Below are 9,114 nucleotides of genomic sequence, written 5' to 3'. Positions count from 1 at the left end.
GGGGTATATAGTATGTTTGGGGAGTGTGACTGTGTGTACAGTGTCCATGTATGTCTATCCCTATGTTGGGTGAGTGCTGAGTATTTGTATATGTGTGCATGAGGGTGGGAATGCATGTTTGTATCTGTGTGTGCCTGTTTGTCTGTGTCTATGTGTCAGGTCGGGTCTTACGCTCCACCTCTCTGGGAACTCCCAGGCCCTCCAAAGGCCTATCTTCCCTCACCACACTCCCTGCCGGTAACTGATGCCCTCAGGGGTCGGTGCGTTGGTGGTTCTTGGTGTCCGGGGCTGGGCGCTCAGGTATGTACCAGCTCACTCCCGGTGACTACTTGGCGGGGCCTGGTGCCTGTTGCTCGGTCAGGCCTCCTCCGGGGCAAAGGGGGCCCTCGGGCCTCCGAGCCTGCGGCTCGGTTCACTCTGGCACATCTGGCTGCCGGCAGAGCCGGTGGGCACGCCACTGCTGCCCCCTCTGGCTTCTGCTCCGTGGCTACTGGGTGAACCCTTATCTGGGGCTCTCCTCAGCTCTTCCCAGGAGGGTGGCGCGGATGCCCCTCCGGTGGGCCTCCTTGGGCTCTCGCACTCTGGGGCCTCTGGATGTCTGGAGCCTGGATCTCCTCCATGCCTGCTTCATGCCCTGGGGGACGGGGCTATGGCTCCCTACATCCTCTAGCAGACCATTACATGGGGAAACCTTTTGAATACAAGCGCGCTGATCGACACAGGTGTGCACACCCGTGTTCACTGTTCATAGACATAAACTGCACCTTTATTGGCTGCTATTTCCAAGCACATTGTGCGCTGTCAGTCCTGCTTGCTACACAACAATATTCAATATTTAGTATTTATTGCTGTTTACACTTAGCTAGATTAACGTGATGGTGTTGTGTTTAGTATGTTGCTCTGGGGTTTTTTTTGCTTGTTTTCTCTTCTTTTTCTCTAAACAGGTGATCCAGGAGATTTTTTTTCTCTTCTTCAGTGAGAAAGTGCCTTTTCTCACTGTCCCTCTTCCCTTCTGTTTTTCTTTTCCTTCATCTTTCTTTCTCCCTTTCCTATCCCTCAGTCATGTCTGTCCCGTCTGTAACAACTGAAAATAAAATAAAATAAATAATAACAACAAAGGTCGATCAAATGGACCAATATGGCAAGGCCGTGATGATCCATTTGGCAAAGTAAATCCATTGGGTATCCTTGTTGGTCTTCAGACAACAATTCTGATGGCTAAAGAACCAAACGGGACAGGCAAACCAATGTAATTGGTGTCCTCCCTTTGGAAGGGGGCCTGTGTGTCCTGTTCTGTCGCGGCTACCTGAGCTTGAACATGTTGTTTTAGAGCTTAGGGAATCTGTGGGTCCCTGAACAGAAAAATTCCACCTAGGATTTCAAATTTATACTATAGGTGCATCTTCCAAAAAGTCTCAGACTAGTTTGGATCTTAGTGACCTTCACCTCAAGGTCAAGTTTTCTTAAAATCCTGTGAATGGGATAAGTCAAGAAGGAAGCCACCAAGAATTTTCAAATTAACATCGTAGATGCATATACTAGGAGGTTAAGGTGTAGCACTGGTGGCTGTCAGTGTTTTCAGACAGTGCATTAATACTTGGCAAGTGAAGGGCCTTAATCTGTAGTCTGACACATAACAAACACAATTTGATAATGAATTGTAAGGTCTATTGGCAACTAACAGAAAAAAAGCATACATTGCAGTAATCTCATTACTGCAACAAAGCAATGCCATTTCATTATGAAACGGTCACCACAAGGTCCCTTGAGGATAATTACATGCCTACCATTTTTTTTGTGATATACACAAACCTATCCATTGAGACCATACAATATAGTGCACAAATGATATATGTGCCCTTTGGTTACAAAGATGTATAGCATGAATGTGTGGTGTCTGTGTCCTCAGTAGAAAATAATCTTTGCTTAATGAGCTGAGGTAGAGAGCTTTGCTCTTTTGCTTTTAGGTGCTTGGGTCATTTGATGATGACACCAGTGGGTTGGTTTCCTAGCATGGTGGAGTCAACAAGGACCAGGAAATGATCCTGAGGAAGATATTGTCATTATCCTTGTTTAGACTGCTGGCGCTGCAACCCAGGTTTGAACACAGTGCGTTCGTACCTTTTCTGAATGACGTCTAAAGAAACTGCCTAGTTATTGTTTTTAAAAGGATCCCCTTAAATTTTTCATTTACCCCAGATTAAAACAAGAAAAGCCTAATTGGCTCAGGTTATTATCTCTACTCATGTGCTTGTTGAAGCTTGGGTTACAATCCTGCTCTTATGCACCTCATTATTTCTTAGAGGCTCTGTTTTATTCTGCTCCCTTTATGTCTATCAATATAAAGCTCTTGTAAACACACACACACACTGTCACACACACACCCACAGGGTAATGAAATAAAAAAAAAAAACAGCCTTCATGTCATCTGTGTTAGTCTGTCTGTGAAGATCTATGACACCAAATGCAGTCTTAAAGACCTTTGAGAGATTGCAGCTGTGCTTTTGCTGACACAACAAGGTTATAGAGAAGTGACCATCTGACTCTGCCAGGCTGAAGGACGTTTTCAACAAAGCAGCATGTGCTAAAATATAAAAAAAGGAAAGGAAAAGAAAGAAAAGGAAAATAATTAAATCATTTGAAAGCAGGAGTACCCAGAGCCATTTGCCCACATCATAACCAATGTCCTCCAGCAACTGTTGATAACAGTGTAGTTGAATACGCTAGACTGGTTGGATGGGATGTATATCTTCGACATGAAAGCCATGGGCCATTTCATTTTTCTATTATAAAATCACAAATAAACTGCACAGCAAGATGTCCTACATGCATTGCTCATATGGCTGCAGATTTACAGCACCACAAAATTAACATTTAATTACATTTTATCAGGACTTTAAGTCTTCTCACTGATTTCTGCAAATGAATCATGACAAATGTTAAGGGTTTTTTTTCAGGGAAAATATAAATTTGACAAAGTTATAGTCAAAGAAAATAATGCATAGTGATGATCAGGTTGATGGACTGTACTACAGTCAACTCTACTCGGACTCCTGTATTCATTGACAAAGGTTTAGCTTGTTCTTTAATCTGAGTTGCTACATATGTATAATTCTGGTGTGCCAGTGCTTCACTTGGATATTTCCTTATTAATCTCCTTTTCTGTGTTTGTGTTTATTACATTGTGTTTTTGAGAGAAATCAGCATTTTAACTGCACAAATTTTTTAAGAATAATATAAATATTATTTATATTATTATATTATATTATATATTATTTAACACTAAACTCACCACACACACATGCCTGTATTTTGTTGTGCCAAATTGGTGTGAAAAAAGTTCTTGGGGCTGTAATTCCAAAATATTTGGAAAACTATTACTTTGAGAACTGCCATATTGACATGACTGACATTTTTTAAATTTTTTCAGCTGCATATCCATATCTGTTGTTCTAGCACATACTGGTGCCATACTAGACTGAGATATAGTGACTGGAGATATCCATGAATAAAAACAGTTCAAGGCAGCTAGTGATTCGTTATCCAGAATGAAGTGAGAAAACTGCAGCTGTGGACAGAAAAGGTTGAACATGGTCAACATCAATACATGGATAGGTTGTTGCATTCAAGCCTTGAGGTGTGCCAAGGAAACATTCCCCACACTATCAAACCATCTGGGCTGCAGGGTTGGGCTGATGGATTCTTGCTGATGAAGCCAAATTCTGAGCAAACCATCTGTAGCCTCAGCAGAAATGGAAACTCATCAGACCGACCTATGTGTTTCCAGTTATCACGTATCCAGTTTTGGTGAACCTATTTAAGCTCCAGCCTCAGATTGTTGTCCTTGGCTCAGGGGAATGAAATCCATATGCGTTCTTCTTTGTAACCCCAAAAGTAAAATACAGTATTTTAATATGATTAAAATAGTGTTGTTGTTTTTTGACTACACCTAATGCAATTTTATTATTATCTAAAATATACTGCGAGAAACATTAGTATCAAACAAGAAGACACAAATAATTTATCAACTAAAGAAACCCTTACAGGAGTAAATAAAACAATAAACAAGCCCACTAAGCTGAAAAAGTGTTAAGAGTAAGTCAGATGACTTTTCTCAGCATTCTTGTAATACTGAGAAAAAGCTATTTTTGGGAAGACTACAGTTACATCACCACCAGATCATGTTTGTTGTCACGTTCATAAGAGAACACACTCACACCTCCAGTGAATGTCATGCAGTAAAGGGGGAAAACAATCAAGCTCAGTAGCGAAGTCACCTCAGTTCACCTTCTTTTTTAAGTTGCAAAGTAAAATCTCTTTGCATCTCTTTGTTTCACTGTCCCTTTTGTCTATTAACATTTTTTTAATGTTTTAAAAAATTTTCTTTTTTGTGTTCTTTTTTCAAACACAACATTTTATATGTTGTGTTTTTTCAAACACAACATATAAAAGAATGCACCATACTAAGCAAAAGGCTTATCCGCACCACCTCACTGAAGAAAACGTTTTACTCAGAGTTGTTCTGAGAGTGTTCCTAAATCACTCTATGCTGGGAGTCCTTGCTATTAGCCACAGAAAGTTGCTTAAATGAATGAGCACCAAAAATGGTTTCACATACTCTTGATTACAAGTAAATGCGACCAGTGGGACATTTAACATCATACAGAGTGGACATTCTGACCTCTACGTACTTGTCTTCTTTCCTGTTAACGTAATATAAACAGTATAGTCAATTTTTTTTATTGATTTAAAGAATAACTACGTTTTCTTTTATAAAGTATCTAAGCCATTAAGAAAACTCTTAAAGTTAAAACTCTGTGTGAGCAGAAAATAGCAGACAGTCATAGGAGTGAAATAAAATGACTCACCTCCACAGTTGGAGATGGTGGGACAGATGGTTGAGTTTATGAACTATTTTTGCAGTCCAAAATTAATTGTGTGGTTGTAGTTAATTAATGTATGTAAACTTTTCAAAATAAAAACAGTTATTACATATTGTAGAGAAGAATCACAACTCAGTCATAAAAGTGTGTGATATCATTTTAAAGAAATACAAATATTGTCAAACATTAATGACAGTGAGTTAATGAAACTGCACAGATCTCATTATTGAGATATGCTTTTTTATATTGCAAAACTTAAGTCTCACAAAATATTGATTTTAAAACAAGAATACATAACAATAACATCACAGGGAGAAGAAAAAATGGCATTAACTTGAGTGCATGTGACTAGTATCATCATTTTAGTCGATATAGGAAATGAACTGGTTCTTGTATACCGCTTTTCTACTCTGAGCACTCTTTCTACAACTTGCCTCATTCATCCCTATTCATACAAGCACTTTTTCTATGTAAGTCCTTTCTAAGATTCACACACGTTCATGGCTGGGTGCACCGGACAGCAACTTGGGGTTAGTATCTTGGTCAAGGATATTTGGCACTTGACTGATTGATCTCTTTATGAGGTGATGTGAGGTGAGCCACCTTCAGCTGAATGTGGCCAAGGCTATGTCTACACTAGCCCGGATAAATTTAAAAACTGCGTTTTTGTCTGAAAACGCTCCGGGTCCACTTTATCGTTTTCAGCCGGTTTCACAGAGTTGTGCGTCCACATTGAAACGGCCGAAAACGCTTACGTTTCAGTACTGCGCATGCGTGTAAAACAAGACGATTCGACTTGCGTCATTTCTTTCTGCCATTTACGTACTTTCCGGCTCTTTGAAACACCAGGTACAAAGTTGCAAAAGCAAGTGAGAATTAAAGAATTTGAAGAAAAGCTATCTGGAGAATGTACAAACTGATATCAATCTTTAATAGGGCTGTCAATATTGAGCGCAAACAAAACTGCTGTATAATCCCTCCGCTATCTTCGTTTAATTGGTCACATGACTGCATCACAGGACTAAAATGTGTCATCGTTTTCGTTCGCTGTCCACACTGCAATGCGAAAATGGCGTTTTCAAATGTATTTGCTTTGGAGAGCGTTTTCAAAACGCTGCATTTTCCTTGCCTGAAAACGTCTCAGTGTGGACAGAAGGCCAAAGCGGAGAGAAAAAGATGCATTTTCAAACGAAAATGTATTAGTGTAGACATGGCCTTGGTTAGCTCCGTATGCGTGGTTTGAATATGAGTGGGAGGCAGGACATGATATGACATTGGACTAGTTTAACACATTATAACAGGTGTCAGATCAACTGGTTGGTAGCCTGGTAGATCTGCAGTCAATTTCACATGCTAAGACATGTGATATTGAATATCATGGCATTATTGTATGCATTATTCCAGCTCAGTACAACCCTTGAATGGCACTGAGACTGACTATCATTTAGTTTCCCCTGGTTTGAAAAAAGGTTCTGATTTGATTTGGTTCTGGTAATGATTATAATTTAGAAATTTCTATATTTAATTGCTGGGCTCCAATCTGCCTTACAAAGCAAAAAACACACTAACTAGCTTACACACTTAATAATATCAATTTAAGAAAATAAAAGTTTGTTGTTAAAATATACATTCAATAACAATGGATATTTTTTGAGGGTGGAACAAGGAAAAGCAAAAAAAAAAATTAATACCTTCACTGAAAATGAAGTTTCAACCCTCGTGGAAAAAGCTGAACAAAAATAGTCCCTCAGTATAGGCTGAAAACGATTATATTATTATTATATTACTGAACACTGAAAATAAAACCTTAATTCTCAGTCTTTCTCCTATAAGTTGCCCAGGCCTCTCTGATGCCTGTAGTGCATTGCACTCTATCGTTGGAACTGAAAGCACATTGCATCAGCAGGACCTGGACGTTTTTAGTCATTCAAGGTCTCCAGATGGAGATCTCCAGATCTCTACAGTGACATGTATTATTGAATTACCACGTACTATTATGTACTATTGGATAAACTGATATGTATTATTGCAGAGATTTCAACTCTTTTTTTAGATTGCCTTTGTTATTTATTCCTACATTTTGAATGCTATTAGTTTTGCTATTGATTTATGCTCATAGTTATAGTTTATAGTTTCTTAGTACTGCAATTCCTGCTTAGCTACCTTACATACTTGATAATATTTATTTGAGAAAAAAGCCTTGGCAGTTTACCATTTTTTTAAAAAATCCATATTTTTTGAAGATGGAACAAGGAAAAGCAAGAAAAATATATACGCTCACTGTCTTTAAGACTAGCTAAGAAGTAAATCATGCTAGAGAGAAAAAAGAAAAACTATTCTGTCTACGTAGATAGAACAAACTAATATAGAAAAAAGACACCTGTGCCTGTCATGTCATGTTGGACATCCTCCTTGAACATTCTTTGGATCCATATTTTAAACTGTTTAGCAAGGGAAGGCTTATTTAATTAACTGATGGATTAGACTTGACTAAGAGAAAAGTTGGAGTTGGAAATTCATGAATAAAAAAATCCCCACAAATCTAAAGCTGGTGTAGATCCATCCTGCAGCCCAGGTTCATAATACTGACATGATACTGAATCTATACATTCAGTACATTACATAAATACGTCCCTTACATTTACAGGATGGGCATGGGCAGTGATTGCATCCATTCAGTGGCTGTTGTGTGATTGGCTGTTCAGAACCATATTATAACCAAACAAGCTGTCAATCAAAATCAGTAAAATATGACAAAAATAGATGTGCGTCTGTTTTGATTGCAACTAAAGGATCCCTGTCTCATGCTCTGTAAGAAGACTGTCTGGTTGGACAACTGTGGTATGTGGACACAAAGTGAACTTCTGTCTATATACTGCGCAGGTTTTGCTTCATGCTGCAACCAGTTTTGGCTAGGAAGATGACATAAATAGACATTCTTGTTTTCTTTTATGAACATTCTGTTGGCAATACTTAAAAAACCAATGCTGATTGATATTATATGGTGAGAATGAAAAGGTCACCTGATCAATAACATTATTAATTACACTCAAATAAATTTCAGACTCCATGTGACTCGAACTGAGACATTAAGGACATTTTTATTTCCACTGAAAATCTGTTTCACCTTATTCACGACTACCATTTCCTGTTTTCCTTAGTGGGAAAATAACAACAGACTGCTACCGAGGGCTCACCATGTAAGAGTGAAGGCTTTAGGGAACTGAACTGAGGATGTTTGCTTTGTGACTCAGTTGTTTACAAGCTTTTTCCACAGTAAGAGAAGAGTGATGTATTGGGAGCTGTCAGCTGGCCTATAAAACTGTACATCAGGGAGAAAAGACAGCAAGAAGAAAAGCTCTTAACAAGTTCAGTGGAAAACATTTAAGTTTTAATTTATGAATAAAAGAAATCCACTGATTTTTCAAATAATATAAGAACTGTATTATTTATCATGACCACTGCAGTCAAATTATTTAAGTCTATGAATGACTTCAGATGACCTTTGAAATTTCTGGCTTTACAAAAATTAAACCTTGCAAGGCAGTTTTCAACTGCCATGAAACTAAGTACCTGACATCACACAGTTGTCAAACTGTTGCAATTTATTTCTGTCTCAAGTTTAACATAGCCTTCACTCTGCCTTCAAAAAGGAAGCAAAAAGCATTTTCTCTTCCCAGTCACTAGAAACCAACACATCCACCTGAATTTGATGTAATTTTAAATCAAAATGATGTGTAGCCATGACAATCCTTGCTTTCCTAGTGTTTTATGAGAGGCAAAGCAACTTAATAAAAAGTTCCTTTAATTGACCTTCAGCAGTCTAGCTTTATAAAAAACAACAACAACAACAGAAAACTGGCTACTCTTCACCACATAGAGCTTAACAAGGCTTCAGAACACTCCGATCCATTCTTCCAACAGTTCTACTTGAGCTAAGCAGGGCAAATTAATGTGGAGCCACAGTCACCAGAATGTGGCAGTAGAAATGGAAAGTTCCACTGGTGATGGCAGCCAGTAGGATATCTGGCCTAATGTGTCCTTTGATGCATGGGCCATGAGGTAGTATTGTTACCCTCAATATAACAGTCATCTGTTAATGGAGTTGTACTACATCTCACATTTAATTGAAATTGCTTTAAAATGACTTTTTCCTCCATGCCTATTGCCATGACACCTCTATCCTAATGTCTCAGTAAGAGGATAGTATGACTTTCAGTGTGAAAGCCAT

The sequence above is a fragment of the Aulonocara sp. 'chitande type north' Nkhata Bay genome, linkage group LG13 (assembly GCF_057382095.1).
Source record: "Aulonocara sp. 'chitande type north' Nkhata Bay isolate Kocher_YH1m ecotype deep benthic linkage group LG13, A_spYH_male_GT1.1, whole genome shotgun sequence".
Classification (NCBI taxonomy): Eukaryota; Metazoa; Chordata; class Actinopteri; order Cichliformes; family Cichlidae; genus Aulonocara; species Aulonocara sp. 'chitande type north' Nkhata Bay.
This window is presented reverse-complemented; position numbering follows the sequence as displayed.